The following is an 11636-nucleotide window of genomic DNA, read 5'->3' as shown; positions in this document are numbered from 1 at the left end:
CGGTGAAGTGTTCCAACCACGGTATTGTGGGCTGTGAAGTGTTCCAACCACGGTATTGTGGGCTGTGAAGTGTTCCAGCCGCGGTATTGTGGGCTGTGAAGTGTTCCAACCACGGTATTGTGGGCTGTGAAGTGTTCCAACCACGGAATTGTGGGCTGTGAAGTGTTCCAGCCACGGTATTGTAGGCGGTGAATTGTCCCAACCACGGTATTGTAGGCGGTGGAGTGTTCCTGCCACGGTATTGTAGGCTGTGAAGTGTTCCAGCCACGGTATTGTAGGCTGTGAAGTGTTCCAGCCACGGTATTGTAGGCTGTGAAGTGTTCCAGCCACGGTATTGTGGGCTGTGAAGTGTTCCAGCCACGGTATTGTGGGCTGTGAAGTGTTCCAACCACGGTATTGTAGGCTGTGAAGTGTTCCAGCCACGGTATTGTAGGCTGTGAAGTGTTCCAGCCACGGTATTGTGGGCTGTGAAGTGTTCCAACCACGGTATTGTGGGCTGTGAAGTGTTCCAACCACGGAATTGTGGGCTGTGAAGTGTTCCAGCCACGGTATTGTAGGCGGTGAATTGTCCCAACCACGGTATTGTAGGCGGTGGAGTGTTCCAGCCACGGTATTGTAGGCTGTGAAGTGTTCCTGCCACGGTATTGTAGGCTGTGAAGTGTTCCAGCCACGGTATTGTAGGCTGTGAAGTGTTCCTGCCACGGTATTGTAGGCTGTGAAGTGTTCCAGCCACGGTATTGTGGGCTGTGAAGTGTTCCAACCACGGTATTGTAGGCTGTGAAGTGTTCCAGCCACGGTATTGTAGGCTGTGAAGTGTTCCAGGCACGGTATTGTGGGCTGTGAAGTGTTCCAGGCACGGTATTGTAGGCTGTGAAGTGTTCCAGGCACGGTATTGTCTTTTCCCTACATTGTGTGTGTTGACAAGTCTTGTCCTACATAGCAGAGAAAAATTTATATTGGAATTTGAGATATCAAATTTTAAATAAAAAATTGTAAATAGTGCATAAGAAAATAGAAGACAAGAGGAGAGAGACTCGTGAAACGTAAGGGGGATAATAACGAATAGGGAGAAAATTATTGTCATTGGAGACGACCAATAAACCAGAAAAAGTGATAATTCAGGAATAAGGAACAAAATAACGAAAAAAATATGGAATGGGGGAAACGAGGAAGCACTAAAATCCTATGGGTCATGCAAACCTTAGGAAATGAGAGACAATCAAGATATGATCTTAGGAAGGGAATGGTGGCTCCAATGCTCTGGATCAAGAGCTCTTGGCTATTATAGAGGCTCCTTATTGTTTTTTACTGAGAGAAACTGGGAGGTTAATCACAGAAACATAACTGGGCATTAAATTGCGTGGCAGGGTAAAGAAAGAGGGTGGGGATAAAGAAGATAAAGAATGATAAAAATAGATAAAGAGGGGAGATAAACAGAGGAAATGCTGTGCAGGAGGAAGGGGTGGATAAGTCTGTGTGAAGAGTGAGACGTAAACTAAAGTAAGTATTGAATAGAATGACGACACAGTGGGGTCTACCACACACACAGACACAGTGGGGTCTACCACACACACAGACACAGTGGGGTCTACCACACACACAGACACAGTGGGGTCTACCACACACACAGACACAGTGGGGTCTACCACACACACAGACACAGTGGGGTCTACCACACACACAGACACAGTGGGGTCTACCACACACACAGACACAGTGGGGTCTACCACACACACAGACACAGTGGGGTCTACCACACACACACACACAGTGGGGTCTACCACACACACAGACACAGTGGGGTCTACCACACACACAGACACAGTGGGCTCTACCACACACACAGACACAGTGGGGTCTACCACACACACAGACACAGTGGGGTCTACCACACACACAGACACAGTGGGCTCTACCACACACACAGACACAGTGGGGTCTACCACACACACAGACACAGTGGGCTCTACCACACACACAGACACAGTGGGGTCTACCACACACACAGACACAGTGGGGTCTACCACACACACACACACAGTGGGGTCTACCACACACACACACACAGTGGGGTCTACCACACACACAGACACAGTGGGGTCTACCACACACACACACAGTGGGGTCTACCACACACACAGACACAGTGGGGTCTACCACACACACACACACAGTGGGGTCTACCACACACACAGACACAGTGGGGTCTACCAGACACACAGACAGTGGGGTCTACCACACACACAGACAAAGTGGGCTCTACCACACACACTGACACAGTGGGCTCTACCACACACACAGACACAGTGGGCTCTACCACACACACAGACACAGTGGGGTCTACCACACACACAGACACAGTGGGGTCTACCACACACACAGACACAGTGGGGTCTACCACACACAGACACAGTGGGGTCTACCACACACACAGACACAGTGGGGTCTACCACACACACAGACACAGTGGGGTCTACCAGACACACAGACAGTGGGGTCTACCACACACACAGACACAGTGGGCTCTACCACACACACAGACACAGTGGGCTCTACCACACACACAGACACAGTGGGGTCTACCACACACACAGACACAGTGGGGTCTACCACACACACACACACAGTGGGGTCTACCACACACACAGACACAGTGGGGTCTACCACACACACAGACACAGTGGGCTCTACCACACACACAGACACAGTGGGGTCTACCACACACACAGACACAGTGGGGTCTACCACACACACAGACACAGTGGGGTCTACCACACACACAGACACAGTGGGGTCTACCACACACACAGACACAGTGGGGTCTACCACACACACAGACACAGTGGGGTCTACCACACACACAGACACAGTGGGGTCTACCACACACACAGACACAGTGGGGTCTACCACACACACAGACACAGTGGGGTCTACCACACACACAGACACAGTGGGGTCTACCACACACAGACACAGTAGGGTCTACCACACACACACACAGTGGGATCTACCACACACACACACAGTGGGGTCTACCACACACACAGACACAGTGGGGTCTACCACACACACACACACAGACACAGTGGGGTCTACCACACACACACAGTGGGGTCTACCACACACACACAGTGGGGTCTACCACACACACACACACAGTGGGGTCTACCACACACACACACACAGTGGGGTCTACCACACACACACACACAGTGGGGTCTACCACACACACACACACAGTGGGGTCTACCACACACACACACACAGTGGGGTCTACCACACACACAGACACAGTGGGGTCTACCACACACACAGACACAGTGGGGTCTACCACACACACACACACAGTGGGGTCTACCACACACACAGACACAGTGGGGTCTACCACACACAGACACAGTGGGGTCTACCACACACACAGACACAGTGGGGTCTACCACACACACAGACACAGTGGGGTCTACCACACACACAGACACAGTGGGGTCTACCACACACACACAGACACAGTGGGGTCTACCACACACACAGACACAGTGGGGTCTACCACACACACACACAGTGGGGTCTACCACACACACACACACAGTGGGGTCTACCACACACACAGACACAGTGGGGTCTACCACACACACAGACACAGTGGGATCTACCACACACACAGACACAGTGGGGTCTACCACACACACACAGACACAGAGGGGTCTACCACACACACACAGACACAGTGGGGTCTACCACACACACACAGACACAGTGGGGTCTACCACACACAGACACAGTGGGGTCTACCACAGACACAGACACAGTGAGGTCTACCACACACACACAGACACAGTCGGGTCTACCACACACACAGACACAGTGGGGTCTACCACACACACAGACACAGTGGGGTCTACCACACACACAGACACAGTGGGGTCTACCACACACACAGACACAGTGGGGTCTACCACACACACAGACACAGTGGGGTCTACCACACACACAGACACAGTGGGGTCTACCACACACACAGACACAGTGGGGTCTACCCCACACACAGACACAGTGGGGTCTACCACACACACAGACACAGTGGGGTCTACCACACACAGTAGGGTCTATCACAGACACGGGTCTACCACACACACAGTGGGGTCTACCATAGGCAGTGGGGTCTACCACACACAGTGGGGTCTACCACACACACAGTGGGGTCTACTACACACACAGTGTGGTCTTCCACACACACAGTGGGGTCTACCACACACACATACACATTGGGGTCTACCACACATACACATTAGGGTCTACCCCACACAGACAGTGGGGTCTACCACACAGTGGGGGTCTACCACACACAGTGGGGTCTACCACACACAGTGAGGTCTACCACACACAGTTGGGACTACCACACACAGTGAGGTCTACCACACTCGCTGGGGTCTACCACACACACAGTATAATTATCATACATAGTGTAAATTACCTAGGATAACCCCCCAAAAAATTCAGTGACTCCTTTCCGGAGCGGTATCTTCATTTCCGTAATGTGTCACCCGCACAGTATGGTTCAGTTGATTTAGCATCTGTTTCCGGAAACAGATGCAAAACTGCTGTACATACATTACTCTTGTACTTGTGGGTATTGTACACTTTTATCTTGAAAGAGAGGACAGTGAGGCAGGCCGTGAGACGACAAAATATTAATGCGTCTCGAAATTATCTTTGCTGGAGATTGACGAGTGTTAATCCAGGCCGTGGTCTCGCTGAACCATTAACAACAATGTTAAAAGGGTTAAATAGCCACGTTTAAGTTTTTTGATAAAAGGAGAGAGAGGCAGTGTTCACGACGCCTCAACATTCATGTCTCGTGACGTTGGTCGTCCAAACGCACCGTAGTCACGGACATAGATTAAACACTAGTTCGCGAGTGAATCTTCGTGAACGAGTGAACAAGTGGGGGTGATAATCGGTCGACGAGTACACATGAGAATATACTAGCGCGTGTAGCGATCTAATATCATACGGATAATCCACTAGCGTACGTGTTGCAACTCCAGAACTTTAGCTTGTGAATAGTATAGTGATACCGTTAAAAAGTGGGAAACGACACTTGTGTACATATCAGGACGTTTCCTTAAATATATTAAGCTGTACTCGAGTGTCCTTTTCTGCCGAACTTTTGTGCATACGAGGACTGTTGAAACGTACCTAAAACGACGTACAAGAACGACAACGTCCCCCTCTTCTTCTTCAATTCAACCTCCTCTTAGCCTTGCCTCCTCTCCCTCTCTTGCCTTTCATATATCTACCAACCAAAATTCCAACCCATCTGTTTACCACCCTACCTGCTGCCCTCCTTTGCTCCCTCCCTCCTTCTCGCTCCCTCCCTTCCCCCCCTCCTCCTCGCTCCCTCCCTTCCCCCCTCCTCCTCGCTCCCTCTTTCCCTCCTTCCCTCCCACTCCCATGCGCAAAGAGGGTGAGTAACAAACAGGAGAAATAATGGGTAGCAACAGAGTATTAGTCAGCGTGTGTGTGTGTGTGTGTGTGTGTGTGTGTGTGTGTGTGTGTGTGTGTGTGTGTGTGTGTGTGTGTGTGTACTGACCTAATTGTATTCACCTAATTGTGGTTGCAGGGGTCGAGACTCAGCTTCTGGCCCCGCCTCTTCACTGATCGCTACTGGGTCCTCTCTCTCTCTGCTTCCTGAGCTTTGTCATACCTCTTTTTAAAACTATGTATGGTTCCTGCCTCCACTACTTCACTTGCTAGGCTATTCCACTTGCTGACGACTCTATGACTGAAGAAATACTTCCGAACGTCCCTGTGACTCGTCTGAGTCTTCAGCTTCCAGTTGTGACCCCTTGTCCCTGTGTCCCCTCTCTGGAACATCCTATCTCTGTCCACCTTGTCTATTCCCCGCAGTTCTTGTATGTCGTTATCATGTCTCCCCTGACCCTTCTGTCCTCCAGTGTCGTCAGTCCGATTTCCCTTAACCTTTCCTCGTACGACATTCCCTTGAGCTCTGGGACTAGCCTTGTTGCAAACCTTTGTACTTTTTCTAACTTCTTGACGTGCTTGACCAGGTGTGGGTTCCAGACTGGTGCTGCATACTCCAGTATGGGCCTAACATACACAGTGTACAGTGTCTTGAACGATTCCTTATTAAGGTATCGGAACGCTATTCTCAGGTTTGTCAGGCGCCCGTATGCTGCAGCGGTTATTTGGTTGATGTGTGCCTCCGGTGATGTGCTCGGTGTTATGGTCACCCCAAGGTCTTTCTCCCTGAGTGAGGTCTGTAGTCTTTGTCCACCTAGCCTATACTCTGTCTGCGGTCTTCTTTGCCCCTCCCCAATCTTCATGACTTTGCATTTGGCTGGATTGAATTCGAGAAGCCAGTTACTGGACCACATGTCCAGCCTGTCCAGGTCTCTTTGCAGTCCTGCCTCATCCTCGTCCGATTTAATTCTTCTCATCAACTTCACGTCATCTGCGAACAGGGACACTTCAGAATCTATTCCTTCCATCATGTTCACATATATCAAAAATAGCACTGGTTCTAGAACTGACCCCTGTGGGACCCCGCTCGTAACAGGCGCCCACTGTGATACCTCTTCACGTACCATGACTCGTTGCTGCCTCCCTGTCAGGTATTCCCTTATCCATTGCAGTGCCCTCCCTTTTACATGCGCCTGATCCTCCAACTTCTGCACTAATCTCTTGTGGGGGAACTGTGTCAAAGGCCTTCCTGCAGTCTAGGAAAACGCAATCTACCCACCCCTCTCTCTCGTGTCTTACTTCTGTTACCTTGTCATAAAACTCCAGGAGGTTTGTGATACAAGATTTGCCTTCCATGAACCCATGCTGGTTTTCATTTATAATCTTGTTCCTTTCCAGGTGTTCGACCACTCTCCTCCTGATAATCTTCTCCATGACTTTGCACACAATACATGTCAGAGACACAGGTCTGTAGTTTAGTGCCTCGTTTCTGTTTCCTTTCTTAAATATGGGGACTACATTAGCTGTCTTCCATTTCTCAGGTAGTTGCCCAGTTTCAAGGGATGTGTTGAAGATTGTGGTTAGAGGCACGCACAGCATCTCTGCTCCTTCTTTAAGGACCCATGGGGAGATGTCCAGTCCCATCGCCTTTGAGGTGTCAAGGTCACTTAAGAGCTTCTTCACCTCCTCCTCAGTTGTTCGTATGTCATCCAACACTTGTTGGTATATTCCCTTTTGATGTTCCCTTCTGTGCTGTCTTCCCACAGCCCTTCCTGTCTCTACTGTAAAAACTTCCTTAAATCTCCTGTTCAGCTCCTCACATACCTCCTGATCATTTCTTGTGAGTTCTCCACCTTCTGTCCTTAATCTGATCACCTGGTCTTTGACTGTTGTCTTCCTCCTGATGTGGCTATACGACAGTTTCGGGTCAGTCTTGATTCTCGATGCTATGTCATTTTCATACTGTCGCTGGGCCTCCCTCCTTACCTGTGCATACTCATTCCTGGCTCTGCGACTGATCTCCCTATTTTCGTGTGTTCTCTGCCTTCTGTACTTCTTCCATTCTCTATTGCACTTGGTTTTTGTCTCCTTACACCGTCGGGTAAACCAGGGGCTCGTTCTGGTCTTCCCGTTGTTACTGTTGCCCTTGGGAATAAACCTTTCCACTGCCTCCTTGCATTTTGTTGTTACATATTCCATCATTTCATTTACTGGCTTTCCTGCCAGTTCTCTGTCCCACTGGACCTCCCGCAGGAAGTTCTTCAACCCTATGTAGTCCCTCTTTTATAGTCAGGCTTTTCCCATTCAACTCCTGTTGTTCTCTCCACTTGCAGCTCTACTATGTATTCAAAGCACAGAACCACGTGGTCACTAGCTCCTAGGGGACTCTCATACTTGATGTCCTCAATGTCTGAGCTGCCCAGGGTGAACACAAGGTCTAATCTTGCTAGTTCATCCTCCCCTCTCACTCTGGTAGTGTCCTTAACATGTTGGTGCATGAGGTTTTCCAGCACCACGTCCAACATCCTGGCTCTCCATGTTTCGGGACCCCCATGTGGCTCCAGGTTTTCCCAGTCAATCTCCCTGTGGTTGAAATCCCCCATAACCAGCAACTTTGCTCTGCTGGAGTGAGCTTTTCTTGCCACCTCAGCAAGTGTGTCCACCATTGCTCTGTTGCTCTCTTCATATTCCTCTCTTGGCCTCCTGCAGTTCTGTGGTGGATTATACATCACTGCAATGACCACTTTGTGTTCCCCAGACTGAAGTGTACCTGCTATGTAGTCTCTTTTTCCCGTCTCATCTATGCCTTCCATTTTCTCGAATTTCCATCTGTTTTTTTACGAGCAGAGCAACCCCACCTCCACCCCTGCCCCTTCTATCTTTCCTCATGATCTGGTATCCTGGTGGGAAGATTGCATCTGTTATTGTCTCCATGAGTTTTGTTTCTGCAACTGCTATGATGTCTGGGGACTTCTCATTGATTCTTTCTTGCCATTCCTCATGTTTATTCGTTAATCCATCTGCATTTGTGTACCAAACCTTCAACTTCTGTTCTAATACTGTAACTATGGTGCGGGGGGTGGAAACAGAGGGATCGGTGTGTGATGGTTGGTTTGGATTGTTCAGTTGCCTTGCGGGTGTCGTGGCTGTAGTCCTTCTGCAGGTGTTTCTGGGTGGTGCGCTTGTCCTTCCATTTGATCCTGGGTTATTCTGCTCTCCTTTTTCATTTCCTCCCATTTCTCCTTTCGTTTTTGAACTCTCTTTCATTGTCTTCCTTTCGTCCTTTGTTCTGTCTCGATCGAGGTACACACTCCGGAACTCCTGCTTGCCTCTCAGCGTTGCTTTCTCCTGCAGGATCATGGTTTGGGTTGATTCTGCCTTGAAAATTACTTTGAGAGGCCGATTCCTTTTCTTTGTGAACCACCCAATTCTCCGAAAATTTGCCACCTGGGTCATGTTCCCCTCGCCTCTCACCTTCATGATATCTTCAATCGCTTTTTTCTCCTCCACTGTATCATCCAAGTCACTGCACAAACCTTACATCTCTGTGTGTCTTCTGTGTCTTCAGCTTCCACCTGTGTCCCCTTGTTCTTGGTCCTCTTATATCAAACATTTGTCCTTATCTGCCTTATCTATCTCACTTGGAATTTCATGCCGTAAAGTCCTTATCACTGTTAGTTTTGTCAGGTTCAGTTCCTGCAACATCTCACAGCGCCGCTCTGTCAACTTTGGCACTAGTTTGCTTGCAAACCTTTAGACATTTTTGGGCGGCTTCATGTTATCGGGTGTGGGCTCTACGCTGGAGTTGCGTACTCGGTGATTTGCCTACTATATTCCGTTTGAAGGATTCCTAACCGAACTTACTGAATGCTAATGTTGCGGATGTAACTGGCATTACTATTATTCTCTGCCTTCTATCATTTACGTACTTCCAGTCCCACTGGGAAACACTGCCTTTTATCACTGCCTGTTCTTCAAATTTCTGAAATAGTCTCTGGTATGATAATGTATCAAGTTCCTTCCTACAGTCCAAGAAGATGCAGTCCACCCAGATCTGTCTTATTTATTTCATCTCCGCGAATTTCATACAACTCCAACAAATTTGTATTTTTGGATACTGCTGCTTGAAATCCACGTTGGTATTCTGTAAAGAATCTTCTCTCCAAGTGTTCCACAAACCTTTCCTTTACTATCTTCTCCAGAATTTTTCATCGTATGCATGTCAATGATGGTGGTCTGTAGTTCAGTCCTTCTTCTCTGTCCCGTTTTTTATATCTGTGAGGATTGCATTTACATTTTTTTTTAATTCCTGGCACTTCTCCTGATTGGGAAGATTGGTTATATGCATTTACTCTTGGAACACACACTGGAGCTACCTCTTCTCTCAGCACCTGAGGGAGATATGTTATCTATACCATGGCTTTTGTTATATCGAAGCCTGGTCTCAGACCGAGCCGCGGGGGGCGTTAACCCCCGAAACCCTCTCCAGGTAAACTCCAGGTAAACATCAGTCTTAGTATTCTCATTGCTTCTGTTATTATGCTGATACAAGATCCTGTTGATATGTTCTAACTACAGTTCCTTTTGGTAAATCTTCTCTTTTGCAAAGACCTCTTTGAAAGACCACTGTGAACAAAATAGTGATATTCCAAGCGCTTTCGTGGTTTCTCACATTATCAAGGAACAAAAATAAAAGGTTAACAGGAAGGCATATAAGGGCGAGACTACACCTCGCTGCCAACTCACAACACCTGACTTTTTATGATGATGTTGGTAGGTAGTCAAGAATCCGTGAAACACAGCTTATATTCTACCCAAGCATTAAGAAATTTAACTTTTCTAGTGTATCTTAAATTCTTCCCAAATTTTATTAATTATAACTGAATCCAATTTATATAACCCAAAAGCAATATTCGTATTTTCGAAACTATTTTTTATGGGACTTGATTCTATTATATTCCTCTCAACCATGGACTTACGAGTTAAAAATTTCTCACATGAATAAACAGAGCATTAGAATCTTGTCTTCTTCTGATGCTATATCTATATTGTGTTAATCTTAGTTCAAGACTTTTACCAGTTTGACCGTGGTAAACTTCATCACATTTTTTACAAGGAATCTTGTAGACACATCCATCATTTCTGGGGGATTAATGAAATATTTTTTTTACTGTAGAGATTTTTAAAAACAACTTTGATATTAAATTTGCTTAAAAATTCTTAAAATTAATGTTTTTATGGTAAGGAAGAACCAACATATTTTTAGTTAATAAGGTTGATTGTCCCTTTTTTTGAATTGTAAAAAGTATTTCTAGCAATTTTTGGGTAGTTTCTTGGGTATTTCAGATCATTAGCTATTTCATAAATTTTCGAGATTTCTTCATGTATTAACTGTGTGGCAGATACTTAAAGCTCTCTAAAACATTGATGAGAATACAGACAATTTAACTTTATCTTGATGTGAAGAATAATAGTGTACATAGAAACAGTTATTTGTTGGTTTTCTGCACATTTTAAATTTAAATTCATGGTTCCCGTTAATTAAAACATCTAGAACAGGCAATGAATTATTTTGTTCAAACTCAACAGTTTAAATTTATGAAATGAGCTAGATTATTTAATTTAACAAGGAAATGGTATATATATATATTCTTAGGCATAAGACAAAATATCAACATATTTATACAACTTAGATCTATTGGGAAAAATTTTAAGCAATCTTGATACAAAATATTCCATATACAAATTACTATGGACAAGTGAGAGAGGATTTCCCATTGCCATACCAAACTTCTGAGTGTAAAACTCGTCATTAAACACAAAACTTGCATCAGTACAAAGTTTAATAAGTTTAATGATAGGTACGAGTAATGGTAAATCGTAATTAACAAGTTCGTCAGATAGGAAACTTATTAAATCATCAAATGGAACTTTTGTAAACAAGGAAGTAACATCAGAACTATATTTAAATCATTTTAATCAGTCATGGTGCTTAATTTATCCACTAATTTTTTTTTCTATTACTCTTCACATCAAGATAAACTGTATATTTTAATCAATGTTTTTGAGAGTTGCGTATTTCCAGTCCAGAGTTCATAGATGAAGGAATCTCGAAAATTTATGAAGTAGCTAATGATCTAAAATGCCCAAGA

This window comes from Cherax quadricarinatus, chromosome 44, assembly GCF_038502225.1.
Source record: "Cherax quadricarinatus isolate ZL_2023a chromosome 44, ASM3850222v1, whole genome shotgun sequence".
NCBI classification, from domain to species: Eukaryota; Metazoa; Arthropoda; class Malacostraca; order Decapoda; family Parastacidae; genus Cherax; species Cherax quadricarinatus.
The sequence above is the reverse complement of the archived record's forward strand: the minus strand, read 5'-3'. Positions refer to the sequence as shown.